Source organism: Heptranchias perlo, unplaced genomic scaffold, assembly GCF_035084215.1.
Source record: "Heptranchias perlo isolate sHepPer1 unplaced genomic scaffold, sHepPer1.hap1 HAP1_SCAFFOLD_53, whole genome shotgun sequence".
Lineage (NCBI taxonomy): Eukaryota > Metazoa > Chordata > Chondrichthyes > Hexanchiformes > Hexanchidae > Heptranchias > Heptranchias perlo.
This window is the reverse complement of record NW_027139548.1, coordinates 2,065,959-2,080,441: the sequence shown is the minus strand read 5'-3', so window position 1 is coordinate 2,080,441 and position 14,483 is coordinate 2,065,959.

Below are 14,483 nucleotides of genomic sequence, written 5' to 3'. Positions count from 1 at the left end.
GGAGTTTATGAGGACAGGCACAAACAGAGATGTGAGGTTTTTTGGAGGTTATGAGGATGGATACAAACAGAGATGTGCGTGTGATTGGAGGATATGGGGACATGTACAGACAGAGATGTGAGTGTGTTTTCAGGATATGAGGACAGGTACAGACAGAGATGTGAGTTTGTTTGGAGTTTATTAGGAAAGGTACAGTTGGAGATGAGAGTATTTTTGGAGTTTATGGGGACAGGTACAGAGGTACAGACAGATATGTGAATGTGTTTGACGATATGAGGACAGATACAAACTGAGATGTGAGTGCGATTGTAGGATTTCCTGGTATCATTGTATCAAGGTATGGTACAGCACAGGGGGAGACCTGCCGCCCTATCATGCCTGTGCCGACTCTTTGAAAGAGCACGCCAATTATTTCCATTCTCCAGCTCTTTCACCACAGACCTGTCATTTAAACTTACTACTGAACCTGCTCCCACCACGCTTTCAGGCTGTGCATTCCAGATTACAATTTGCTGTGTAAAAAAATGTTTCCTCATGTCGCCTCTGGCTCTTTTGTAGATCACCTTAAATCTGTGTCCTCTGGTTACCGACCCTCCTGCCACTGGAAACAGTTTATCCATATTTACTCCATTAGAACCGTTCATGATTTTGAACACCTCTATCAAATCTCCCCTCAACCTTCTCTGCTCGAAGGAGAACAACCCCACCAGTCTCTCCGCATAACTAAAGCCCTTCATCCCTGGTACCGTTCTAATAATTCTATTCTGCACCCTCTGTAAGGCCTTGACATCCTTTCTGAAGCGTGGTGCCCAGAATTGTATATAATACTTAAGCCGAGGCCGAACCAGTGTATTATAAAAGTTCAGCATAACTTCCTTGCTTTTGTACTCTATGCCTCTATTAATAAAGCCCAGGATCCCATATGCTTTTTTACAGCCTTCTCAACTTGGTCCTGCCACCTTCAACGATTTGTTCATATGCATCCCCAGGTCTCTCTGTTCCTGCACCCCCTTTAAAATTGTACCATCCAGTTTATATTGCCTCTCCACATTCTTCCTTCAAAAATGTATCACTTCACACGTCTCTGTGTTAAACTATATCTGTTATATGTCTGCAGATTTCAACAGTTTTTCTGTGTCCTCCTGAAGTCTGTTACTATCCTTCACACTGTTTACTACATTTCCAAGTTTCCTATGATCGGAAAATTAGAAATTATACCCTCTGTACACACGTTCAGCTCATTAAAATATATCAAAAAGAGTAGTGGTCCTAATACTGGCCCCAGGGGAACACTACTGTATACTTCCCTCCAGTCTGAAAAACAACCGTTCACCACTTCACTCTGCTGTCTGTCCCTTCGCCAATTTTGTATCCACGCTGGCTCTTTCCCTTTAATTCTATGGGCTCACAAGTCTATTTTGTGCTCCTTTATCAAATGCATGTACACAACATCAACCGCAAAGCCCGTATCAACCCTTTCAGTTAGTTCATCAAAGAACTCAATCAGGTTCGTATAACACGATTTTCCTTCAACAAATCCGTGCTGTCTTTCATTTATCAGCCCATACTTTTCCAAGTGCCTATTAATTTTGTCCCAGATTTAATGTCTCTAACAGATTCTCCAGCACCGACGTTAGCTTGCCTGCCTTGTAATTGCCGGGTTTACCTCACTGTCCTCTTTTTTGAACAGGGATGCGTCATTTGCAATCCTCCAGGCTTCTGGCACCGTCCCCATTTCGAAGGAGGATTGGAAGATTGTGGCCACAGCCTCCGCAAATTCAACCTTTACTTCCCACATTAATCCAGGATGCATCTCCTCTATACCTGGTGACATTTCTATTTGGAGCTTTGCCAATCTTATAGGTACTTCCTCTTAATCGCTTTTTATGCTATCCAATATCGCTACTACCTCCTCCTTTACGACAACAATGGCAATATCCTTTTCTCCAGTGAATACCGATGCAAAGTACTCATTTAGTACCTCAGCCATGTCCTCTGCCTCCACAAGAAGATCTTGTTTGGCCCAAATCCATCCCACCCTTCATTGACGAAAATTTTACCACTCATTTGTTATGGGGACAGGTACAGACTGAGATGTTAGTGTGATTGGAGGCTAAAAGGAAAGGTACAGACTGATGTGAATGTGATTGGAGGCTATGAGGACAGGTACAGACTGAAATGGTGACATTCCGTGTGACGTAATTATCTTGCGCTACTGAAGCAGAAGGAGGCCTCGTTAGGTATTAATTAGTTTTTGTCAGGAATGACGTATAGTCTTGTACTACTTGCCAAAGTAAAGTGTAGGTTGAAGGCACCAACGATGGAATCCCTTGTTGCAGAGGCGAAGGAGGAAGAACAGGATAAATAATGCAGCTGTTGAGAGGGTAGCAGAAACTGAGAGGCAATACTTGTCAGGAATACCTGAACAGGCTGGGGTTCCTTTCTGTAGAAAATGGAAGGCTGAGTGGTGACCGGATCGTGGTCATTAATATTATGAAACGGATTGATAGGGTGGACGTCGGGAAAATGTTTCCATTTGTGGGGGAGGTCAGAACTGGACGGCAGAAGACAGTCACGAATTAATCCATCGGGAACTCAGGAGATACTTCTTCACCTAGACATTGGTTAAAATGTAGAAGTTACAACCACGTAGAATAGTTGATGCAAATAGCGTCGATGCATTTAAGGGGAATCTCGCTAAGCACATGAGGGAGAAAGGGATAGAAGGATATGCTGATAGAGTTATAGCAAGTCAGGTGACAGGTGGCTCACGGGGAGCATAAAGGCCGGCACAGACAAGTTGGGCCGAATGGCCTGTTTCTGTGCTGCAGACTCGATTTTACTCAATGTAAAAATGGTGCCATTGAGGGGAATGCATTGGAAGGAAAATCAAGGCGAAGGAATATAACGAGTTTTAAATCGACCTAGAAGTACATGATGCAATGGTAATTCATTTCAGCACAGTGAGGATTCAGGTTTGACGAAGAGTGCGTAGGGATGTGCAATTGGAGAACGACCGAGAGAGGAAACTTCGGCGGAACACTGTCTATAGTAATAGTAATAAGATAGAGGAAAATAAAAAAACTCCTCATCAACCCAGAATCCTCACGATTGTCCTGGGGAGAGAGGGTGATGACGTGTAGGGAGAAGGAGAGAACCTTTCTGATGAGAAGATTTGCTTATCTGTTTTCCAGCAGTTTGAGGGAGGTGCGACAACAGCCCCTCAAATATGGGAGCAGCTTCAAGTCTAGGACAGCATGATCCCAGGGCACAAAGGGTTAAATTATGAGAACAGGTTTGCATGGATTGAGCTTGTGCTCCCTCAAGTGTAGAAGATTAGAGGTTAATCTAATTGAAGTGTTTAAGATGATTAAATGAGTTGTTAGGATCGATCGAGAGAAACTATTTCCTCTGATGAGGAGTCCAGAACAAGAGGGCAGAACCTTAAAATTAGGGCTGGGCCGTTCAGGGGTGATGTCAGGAAGCATTTCCTAACACAAAGTGTGGTGGAAATCTGGAACTTTTCTCCCACCCACACACTCAATGTTGATGCTGGGGGTCAATTGAACATTTCAAAACTGTGATTGACAGGTTTTTCTTCAGCAAGTGTATTAAGGGTTACGGAACAACGGTTTGTTAATTTACTGAACTCCAACTTAGGTAGAGCTAAGATACAGATCAGCCCTGATCTAATTGAATGATGCAACAGGTTCGAGGTCTGAATGGACTAATCACATTCCTATGTTCATTCTGATGTTCCTATGTCAGACTTGGACTTCATGATGAGTTAACAGCTGTTCACAAGGAGGAGAATTTAGCTCACATGAGGAAACCAAGCTGCTTGGAAGAGCTTCAATTTGATTGCTACATTGTGTTTGCTGAAAGGTGCATGTCAATCTCTATGCAACTAACATGACTGTAACCCGCACTGTTACCGTTAGAAGATGTTATCTTAGATACTTCATGCAGTTCTCTGTCCAGCCTTTCTCGAAGCATCGCCACCAAATTCACTTATTTGTTCCCTGCTGATATCTCGGCTGAGTTCCGACACGAGGATCTGAAGGCTAAAATGTAGAAAGCCAGCAGGTCGATGGGGAAGTGCTCACCTGCGGCAGAAGAACGAAAGAGTCTTAATTTGTTTTGACTGGTTCCATCACAACCTAACTGCTAAGTGGTTATAAATACGGCCTCTACACCCCTGAAGGCTTGTTTCGATATTCCGACTTATCTTGTCTCTCGGAATCGAATCAAAGTGCTTCGAGGTGCAATAACATTTTGGAAGTGCATGCGCCCTTGTTATATATCCCAATCGGCATCCATTATGTGCACAGCAATATCCCACAAACAACAATGAAGTGAATAGCCAGTTAACCGGTAATTATTCCTCAATCAGCGACAAGGTAATTTGATTAATTGGTAACTTATCTCATTTCTCTTTGTGGCATCTTGTGTGCAATTGGCTGTCGAGTTCGTCAGTATGAAGAATTCAGATTTCAAAACAATGAGATGGCAATGAGCAGTACCAAGTGCAGTGTGGGGGATTTAGAGTTTAGGTGGAAGAGCAGAGGAAAGTTTGGACACGATGGAATAATATCCATAATAGCACCATGAACAAAGGTCGTGTTATTAATGGGAGGCCTGTCCATTCATCCATTCACCTGAGGGCAGAAATCAGCCAGGCGTCTCTCTCTCCCTCTCCCTTCATTTGTATGTGTCTGTTTCTGTTTCTCAAACACAAACATACACATACACCAGTGCACACACACAAACAGAACCACACACAGTTACACAGAAACACACAGAGACACATACACATACTCACGTACATATACACATGCATAAACAAGCACACATAGACACATGCACACAAAAGCACATGCACATACACATACACACATGTAAATTCAGATACATGCACTCCCGCAACCATACAACCTGCACACATACACACAGAACCACAAACAGAAATACATACACATACATAAACACATGCATATACATAAATATAGATACACACACACCCACATCCATACAAACACTCACACACACACACACACATATACACACACTCACACACACACACATACAACTATAAATGGCACCTTGCTACGAGTGAATCACAGGTAACTTTATTGACATGCAGAATATTTGGTTGAGAAATTGGAGACGGTAATTTGACGAATTACACCGGGGAAACAAGGAGTGTTTTATGAGGTGAGAGCTTTCAACATTGCTGCTTCCCGAATGGGCGCCACCTCCGGTCATGGAGCTGCAATATTAACATTAGCCTGTTTGTTTCAAAAGGATGAGGGCCTCCAATAGGATCGTAGGAATTATTAGACGATAGAAGACCAGGGTCCATCTAATTCTCATTCGACCATCCCGGTAGTCGCATAATCCAACGACAATGAAGTTGTTGAATAATCCTGGCAATCAATCTCTATCATTTAGTCTACAACAAACCCAGCTATGAGGCGAGGAAAACCTCCAGTCGTGGAGAACTTTGGGAACGATTGGCCCAAAGTCACCTGTTCCTAACAAGCCTGTTACACTTACCGCATGTCATAAGAACACAAGAATATAAGAAATAGGAGCAGGAGTAGGTCATACTGTCCCTCGAAACTGCTCCACCATTCAAACAGATCATGGCTGATTTTCAACCTGAACCCCACTTTCCCGCCCGAACCACATGTCCCTTGATTCCCCTAGAGTCCAAAAATCTAGCGATCTCAGCCTTAAATATACTCAACGACTGACCATCGACAGCCCTCTGGGGTAGAGAATTCCAAAGATTCACAATCCTCTGAGTGAAGAAATTCCGCCTCATCTCAGTCGTAAATGGCCGACCACGTATCCTGAGACTATGCCCCTAGTTCTAGACTCGCCACCCAGGGGAAACAACCCCTCAGCATCTACCCTGTCAAGCCATCTCAGATTATTTTATGTTTCAATGAGATCGCCTCTAATTCTTTTGAACTCCAGAGAGTATCGGCCCATTCTACTCAATCTCTTTTAATATGACTACCCTCTCAACCCAGAAATCATTCTGGTGAACCTTCGTTGTACCGCATCCAAGGCAAGGATATCCTTCGTTAGATAAGGAGACGGAAAACGTATGCCATAACCCAGGTGTGGCCTCACCAAAGTCCTGCACAATTGCAGCAAGACTTCCTTATTTTTGAACTCCAGTCCTCTTGCAATTAAAGCCAATATGCCAATTACCGTCCTAATTGCTTGCTGCACCTGCATGTTAACTTTCTGTATTTGTCTCAAATTGCTGATATACTGGATGCCAAAAATGTTATTTTCTGATGTCAGACAGAGAATTTGATATGAATGGGCTGTAAGTTGTTTCACTGGTATCACGGGGCCATTCCTCGGTTCCAAGATCCTTCATTACCAATAGTTTGGCAACAACTCCTCCTCTCAATAAAAACAAACATTTAAACCGGATATATCCACCTTGCCTATTAAATGATTCCTTACCTGCCCCCACCTTTCTGTCAGCCGCCTCGCTCAGCCTCCGGAGAATGTCTCCTTCACTCTGCAGATCATGGTCTCTCCCCAAGAGCAGGGCAATGAAAGCCTCCGGGTCTGGGTCCACGGACAGATCACTCAGTTTCCTTTGTATATTCTGGAGAAGTGATTTCTGCTGATCCACGGGAGCTGCTGGAACCCACAACCCAATTATTGATCCACTTTTGAGTAATGAGCATTAAAATAGAAACTAATTAATAAAGAGCTTGTCGAAAATCAGAAGGAATCCGTGGAAGGTGCACACAGTACAAGAACATACAGTAGGTTCATTCATTGTAGTAAACAGCGAGGAGGATAACAACAGACTACAGGAGGATATAGACAAACTGGTGGAAAGGGCCGACACATAGCATATGTAATTTAATGCAGAGAACCAGAGGCGAGAAGAGGAGAATTTTTATTTAAGCAGCGAGTTGTTGAGATCTCGAATGCAACTGACTGAAAGGGCGGTGGAAGCAGATTCAATAATAACTTTCAAAAGGGGAATTTAATAAATAACTGAAGGGGAGAATATTGCACGGTTATGGGGCAAAGAGCAGGGTCAGTGGGACGAATTCGGTAACGCTTCCAAAGAGTCAGCACCTCCAAAATGGGCCGAATTGACTCCGTCTGTGCGGTAAGCCCTCTGCGATTCTATGAAGAATAAAGCAGCAGATTTAGATTAAGCAGGAGCAAATGGAAGAACAAATCGCACTTACTGCAGTGTTCGGGTGCTGCCGGGTACGAGGCAGTGAAGAGTAGGAGGGAAAGGATCATCGCCGAGGACATTGTTGACCTGGAGCTGCGGGCCCTGTGTCAGACCCTCCTGAGCGGAGGAGGCGAGGGAGACGGAGCAGCGTGGCTGGACTGCAACTTTTAAACTGGATGGTTTGGATCAGTGGGCTGGTTCACCTTTTAACGTGACAGTCGGAGGCGGGTTTTAAATGTGATGGAGTGAAGCAGTCTTTGGTGAAACAATGAAAAGTAATTAATTTTCTTTCGTGCACCCAGCAGGTTACAGCCCGCTCGCTCACTGTCACGGTTTCTCACATGAAGCTACCGAATATTTAACTTGTTTTTTCTGCGCCGATTTGAGGAACAACAGTGTAGAAAGTGTGTTTAGGAACACTGGGAACAAGAGGAGGCCATTCAGCCCCTCGAGCCTTTTGTAAAGGAACTGGACGAGGCGATTCCACCACTCGAGCCTGCTCCGTCATTCAATCAGATCATGGTCGATCTGGACCTCACCTCCATTTAATCATCTTTCCTCCATCTGCCTTGATACCTGGAACCAACAAAAACCTATCGATCTCAGTCTTGAAAGTTCCAATTGACCTCCAGAATCCACAACATTTTGTGAGAGACAATTCCAGATTTCCAGCACCCTTTCTGCGAAAAAGTGCTCCCTGATTTCACTACTGAACGGCCGAGCTCTAATTTTGAGGTTATTCTCCCCTGTTCTGGATTCCCTTACGAGAGGAAATAGTTTCTCCCTTTCTACCCTGGAACCTCAGATTAAAAGTCGGATGAGACGTTAAACCGCGGCCCCTTCTGCCCTCTCAGGTGGACGTTAAGATCCCACGACCACTATTTCGATAGAGCAGGGCGCCAAATTGAATGAGACGGGGTTTGGAAAGGAAAATCGAACGTGGCGTGCCATGGGCAGCTAATTCAATATCACCCGCTGTACACCATCTCCCGAAGTTAAAATTCCTCTTGGATGAGAGTGCGGAACGGGCCTTACGCCTGTTATAGGCCCTCCTTGATATTCTGATCCATTGAAGCCAATGGTGCTAAATATTGCGTGTGGAGTATAAGTGGCGGTCGATATGATACCGCCCGTTTTGCGCTGCTGGCGACGGAACATATAAGAGCATAAGAAATAGGAGCAGGAGTCGGCCATACGGCCACTCGATCCTGCTCCGCCATTCAATCAGACCATGGCTGATCTTCGACCTCAACTCCACTTTCCCGCCCGATCCACATGACCCTTGAATCACTTAGAGTCCTAAAATCCATCGGCCTCAGCCTTGAATATATTCAATGACTCAGAATCCACAGCCCTCTGGGGGAGAGAATTCCAAATGTTCAAACTCATGGTGTGGAATGAGCAAAGCACTGTAGAGTTTCACTCCAGATGTGTACCCTACTATTGCACCGGGCAAATGAAATCTTTTCCTCCCTCTCAGTTTGACTTCCAATATATACTTCTGGACCGGGAAAGCCCATTGACTCACTTGGCCACCTTGTTCTCCAATTCCGACTCTGCTACTCCAAATTATAATATCCAACGGGACCGTAAATAAGTCTACTGTCCTTATCCCCACCGCCCCCAGCAACCTTCCTGATATTCCCATTCATGTTGTCAATATCCCCTTTTGCAAAGAGGCACTTTCTGGGCTTTGTTCTGAACTTTGCCGTCAGAAGAGATCCTCAGTGCTTCTTGATGTCGGTGGAATAATGAGATGTTGCAATGTAACAGGGAGTTAGCCCTGGATTCCCCTCGCAGAATATTCAGAGGTTTCACAGCCCACGCTCTGAAATCGACAGCCTAGTCCCTGCCATATCCTGTTCAAAGAACCAGACACGGATCTTCATTGCCATATGCCCATTGGGACACCGCAGGCTGCCCAGCTAATGCAGGGGAGAGGCGCCTTAACAATGGCTCAACCTTAATCACCATTATCAAATAATCAAAGGTAAAATTCATAACGTCAAATGGAACTGATCTCTCTCCCGTGATTCATGGAATGGAACTGATTCCTCGCCAGTGATTAACGGGATGGAACCGATCCTTCTCCACCGATTCACGGGAACATGTCAACAGAATCTCATTTAGAAATCAGCAACAATGGAAGCAGGAGGGCCCCACTCAACAACGCCACCGATGAAAGAAAGAAAGAAGCAAAGAGAGACAAGAAGGAAATCAAGAAAAGAAAGGGAGAAAGAAAGGATTAGAATCGTGGAATCGTGGCATCCTATCACACAGAGGGAAGCCATTCGGCCCATTGCGCCTATGCGGGCATTTTGTAAGATCTATCCAAATAGTAACCTGCTCGTTTCACTTCAAACATTTATAACAATTCACTTTTGAAAGTTATTATTGAATCTGCTCCCACCGCCCTTTCAGACAGCGCATTCCAGATCATAACAACTCGATGCGTAATTTTTCCCCTCCTGTCGAATGTGGCTGTTTGACCAATTACTTGTAATTATATGGCGCCTTTCACCACCTCAGGACGTCCTAAAGCACTTAACAGCCAATTTTGTAATAATTGAAATGTAGTCACGGTTGTACTGTAGGAAACGTCTGAATCAATTTTCGCACAGCAAGATCCCACAAACAGCAATGTGCTAAATGGCCAGATCATCTGTTTAAGTGATGTTCGTTTCGGGATAAATATTGGCCAGGATAACGGGAGAACTCTTCTGCTATTCTTCGAAATATTGTCATGGGAATTTTTCTGTCCACGTAAGAGGGCAGATTAAGCTCTCGTCCAAAAGACGGCACCTCCGACCATGCAGCACTCCCTTAGTAGTGCACTGAAGTGTCAGCTTAGATTATCAGCTCAAATCTTTTGGGTGGGACTTGACTCAGAGTCGAGAGTGCTTCCAACTGTGCCACACCTAACAAAGTGAATGTGATAGCTTGTAAGGTGCATTTTTTAAATGTGTACAATTCTAAGCACCATATATTAGGAAGGAGTTCTGGGCCGTGGATAGCGTGCAGAGGAGATTTACTGGAATGACACCAGGGATGAGGGACTTCAGTGGCGTGGAGAAACTAAAGAAGCTGGGTATGTACTCTTTAGAACAAAAAAAGTTAAAATTATGAGGGGTTTTGATCGAGTAAATAAGGAGAAACTGTTTCCACTGGCAACAGTGATGGTCACCCGAGGACACGGATTTAAGATAATTGACAAAAGAACCACAGGTGCGATGAGGAGTTTTTTTTTTACACAGCGAGTTGTTATTATCTGGAATCCACTGCCTGGAAGGGCGGTGGAAGCAAATTCAATAATAACTTTCACAAGGGAATTGAAAAATACCTGAAAGGGAAAAATGCAGGGTTTGGGGAAAGGGGAGGTGAGTGGGACTAATTGGATACGTCTTTACAAGAGACGGTACTGGAACGATGTGCCGAATGGCCTCCTTCTGTGCTGTATTATTCTATGATTCTATGATAAAGGTGTGACTGAGTACAGCGATAGAGGGACAGCAACATAGGGCGATCGGTAAAGATGTGACTGAGGACAGTGATAGAGAGAGATACCAAAAAAAATACACACAATTACATCGAATTTACAACACAGAAACAGGCCATTCGGCTCATCTTGTCTATGCTTGTATTTATATTCCACTCGAGCCTCCTCCCAACTCTCTTAATCTCACCCTAACGATATAGCCCTCTATTCCTTTCTCCCTCATGTCGTTATCCAGCTTCCCCTTAAATGCAGCTCTGTTATTCGCCTCAACTACTTCATGTGGCAGCAAGTTCCACATTCTCACCACTACCTGAGTAAAGAAGTTTCTCCTAAATTCCTTATAGGATCTTTTAGTGATTTTATTTATGGCCAGAAGTTTTGGATTTGCAAACAAGTGGAAACATCTTCTCTACGTTTCCGCTATCATATCGCTCCTCCAGAGGGAGATAGATAAAGGTGTGACAAAGTACAGTGTTTGATACAGAGAGACACAAACAGTGGGAGATAGAAGAAAATGTGTGAGTACAGTGAGACAGAGAGACACCAGCAGAAGGAGACAGATAAACATGTGACTGAGCACAGTTTATACAGACAGAAACAAACAAAGCGAGGTGGATGAAGGTGAGACTGAGTATAGTGAGTGATACAGAGAGAAACCAACAGAGAGAGACAGATGATGGTGAGACTGAGTACCGTGGTACAGAGAGATACCAACAGAGGGAGATGGATAAAGATGAGATTGAGTATAGTGAGTAAGGCAGAGAGACACCAACAGTGCGAGATAGATGAAAGTGTGATTGTGTACTATGATACAGAATGACAACAGCCGAGGGAGAGAGATAAAGACGAGACAGAGTACAGTGACACAGAGAGACACCAACAGAGGGAGATAAATAAAGGGGAGACTGGCTACTGTGAATATACAGAATCTGTATTTACAGTAGAGGAAGAGGATAGTATGCCGGACACCCCAAGGAAAAGAATTTTGAATGAGGGACTGGGACTCATCGTAATTAACATAAGCAAATTAACAGTAATGTCGAAAGTAATGGCACTGAAGAGTGACAAATCCCCAGGGCCAGATGGTATCCATCCCAGGGTTGTAAAGTCCGTAGGTGAGAACATTGCAGATGCCCTAACTATAATCTTTCAAACTTCTGTTAATTCAGGAACCGTTCCTTTAGCATGGAAAGTTCCCTCTCCTCGTTCTTCCTACCGAAATGTATCACTTCGCATTTTTCTGCGTTAAATTTCCCCTGCCACGAGTCCGCCCATGCCACCAGCCTGTCGATATGCTCTTGAAGTCTATCACTATCCTTCTCACTGTTTGCTGCCCTTCCACATTTTGTGTCATCTGAAAATTTTGAAATTGTGCACTGTACACCCAATTCCAAGTGATTCGTACATATCAAGAAAAGCAGTCGTCCCAACACTGACATAGAAACATAGAAACATAGAAAATATGAGCAGGACGAGGCAATTCATTCACTCGAGGCAGCTCCGCCATTTAATATGATCATGGCTGATCGTTTATCTCCATACCATACACACGTTATCTCCCCATAACCATTGATGCCTTGTGTGCCTAGAAATCTATCCAGCTCCTTCTTAAATATATTCAGTGACTAGGCTTCCACAGCCTTTTGTGGTAGAGAATTCCACAGGTTCACCACCCTCTGAGTGAAGAAATTTCACCTCTTCGCAGTCCGAAATGTTCTACTCCGTATCCTAAGACGACGACACTTCGTTCTGGATCTCCCAGCCAGTGGAAACATCCTTCCTGCATCCAGTCTGTCTCGCCCTGTCAGAATTTTATATGTTTCAAATAGATCCCCTCTCATTCATCTGAACTCGGGTTAATATAGGCCGAGTAAACCCAATCTCTACTCATAAGACAGTCCTGCCATCCCAGGAATCAGTCTGGTGAACCTTCGCTGCATTCGCTCTGTGGCAAGTATATCCTTTCTTCGGTAAGACCAAAACTGCACACAATAGCTCAGGTATTGCACCCGCTCCAAGACCAATATATCCTTCTTGAGGTGCAGTTCCCAAACCAAATGAAGTGTTCTTGATGGGGTCTGACCAAGGATCTAGAAAACTCAGGCATGACTTGTTCCCTATTGTGTTCCAGACCGGTTGAGAAAAAGGCCGAAATTCCATTAGTCTTTTTGACTGGGCCTCTCGCAAGTTACTCAACAAACATTAAATCGAATGGGATCCTGCAGGACACTCACGGCGTTTCTTTTTAGCGACTTGTAGTGAAGTAGAGTGTGTTCGTAAGTGAGATTTCCATGGTGAGATTTCACCAACAGGACAAATCTGATTTTAACTATATACAGGGTTCAAATCGTAACTGAAAGATTCTGAATTAAAATGTCATCTAAATTAACGAAACTGTTGAATTGTAGCTGAGCTTTGCACCATCTGTGTATTTACACTTTTCGTGTTAACAATCCTCTGACAAACATTCAGAGGCCCCAGGAACATCCAGGACCTGTGTGCGAGACAGTACGGTTACTCCATTTGATAATGTAAGAAATGACAAGCTGTTTCACCTTGTCGAGAACAGTAGAACCAGAGGACACAGCCTGCGCTTGGAGAAGTTAAATTCAGAACTAGTCTGCGGAAACATTATGTCAGTGAGCAAGTTGTCGATCTTTGGAACAGGCTCCTTTCCCAATCTATACAATTAAAATTAGAGGACATGGGAATTTAGAGGAACACAGTAACTGCTTAATTATAAAAACAATGAATGGGAATTCAGGGAGGCAGAGTAAAGGTTTAGATAGAAATAGCAAACAGGGGAATTTAGGGGAACACAGTACCCATTTAATTGGTAATAGAGGTCAGAGCAATATAAATGACAATGGCAAGTGTTCAATTAGAAATAGAAGAAAGAGGAACATGGAGGAACACAGTAAATGTTCAATTAGAAATAGAATCAAGTATAAAGTGGAACATCGGGGGTAGACATTTACTGTTCAATAAACGATCGAGAACGGGGAAAATTAGGAGAATACAGCAAATCAGTAAATTAGTAATGGGGATCAGCGGAACACAACAACCATTTATTTTGAAGTAGGCGACAGGAGAAGACTGTAACTGTTTAATTAGAAATAGAGGGGACAGGAATGTCAGGGAAATACACTAACTGTTCAATTAGAAATAGAGAAACTCAAGTGAAAAGAACAGCACTTTGATTGGAAAAAGCGCGAGGAGAATCACCACCTTATGTGATTGAATTTGACACGGTAACGCAATGGTTTATTTGATCATGACTTTGCTTTCTATTTTACCTGTTGATTTTGGATGATGAGGTTGATTACACATCGGCTTCCATGACCGTAGCTGGGAGCAGATTCGTCGCTGACTGATGGAGTTAAAACATCTGCCTGTTGCCGGACACGTGCCTTAAATACTGTTGGTCGTCTGTATGCGGTTAAATGGAAATGTGCCGATCACACGGAATTGCCCATAACCCACCACCGTTCCCCCACGAGATCGAATCCAGCCGGATAGGCACAGACTGGGATCTACGGGATCTGCAATCATGTGGAGTTTGGATTTTGAAGAATCCCAGGATCAACTGCAACGTTGAAGAGTGAAGGGTAAAGGGGGCACTGAATCAGAATAAATAAATGAAGGCCATTCACAATTAGAGTACTAAGGACATTGTCAGCGAAAGTTTTACAGTAAGGTTCTTGAACATTGAAGTGAGGTGCAATGAGTATATTAAGCCCACAGTGCATACAATAGTACTTC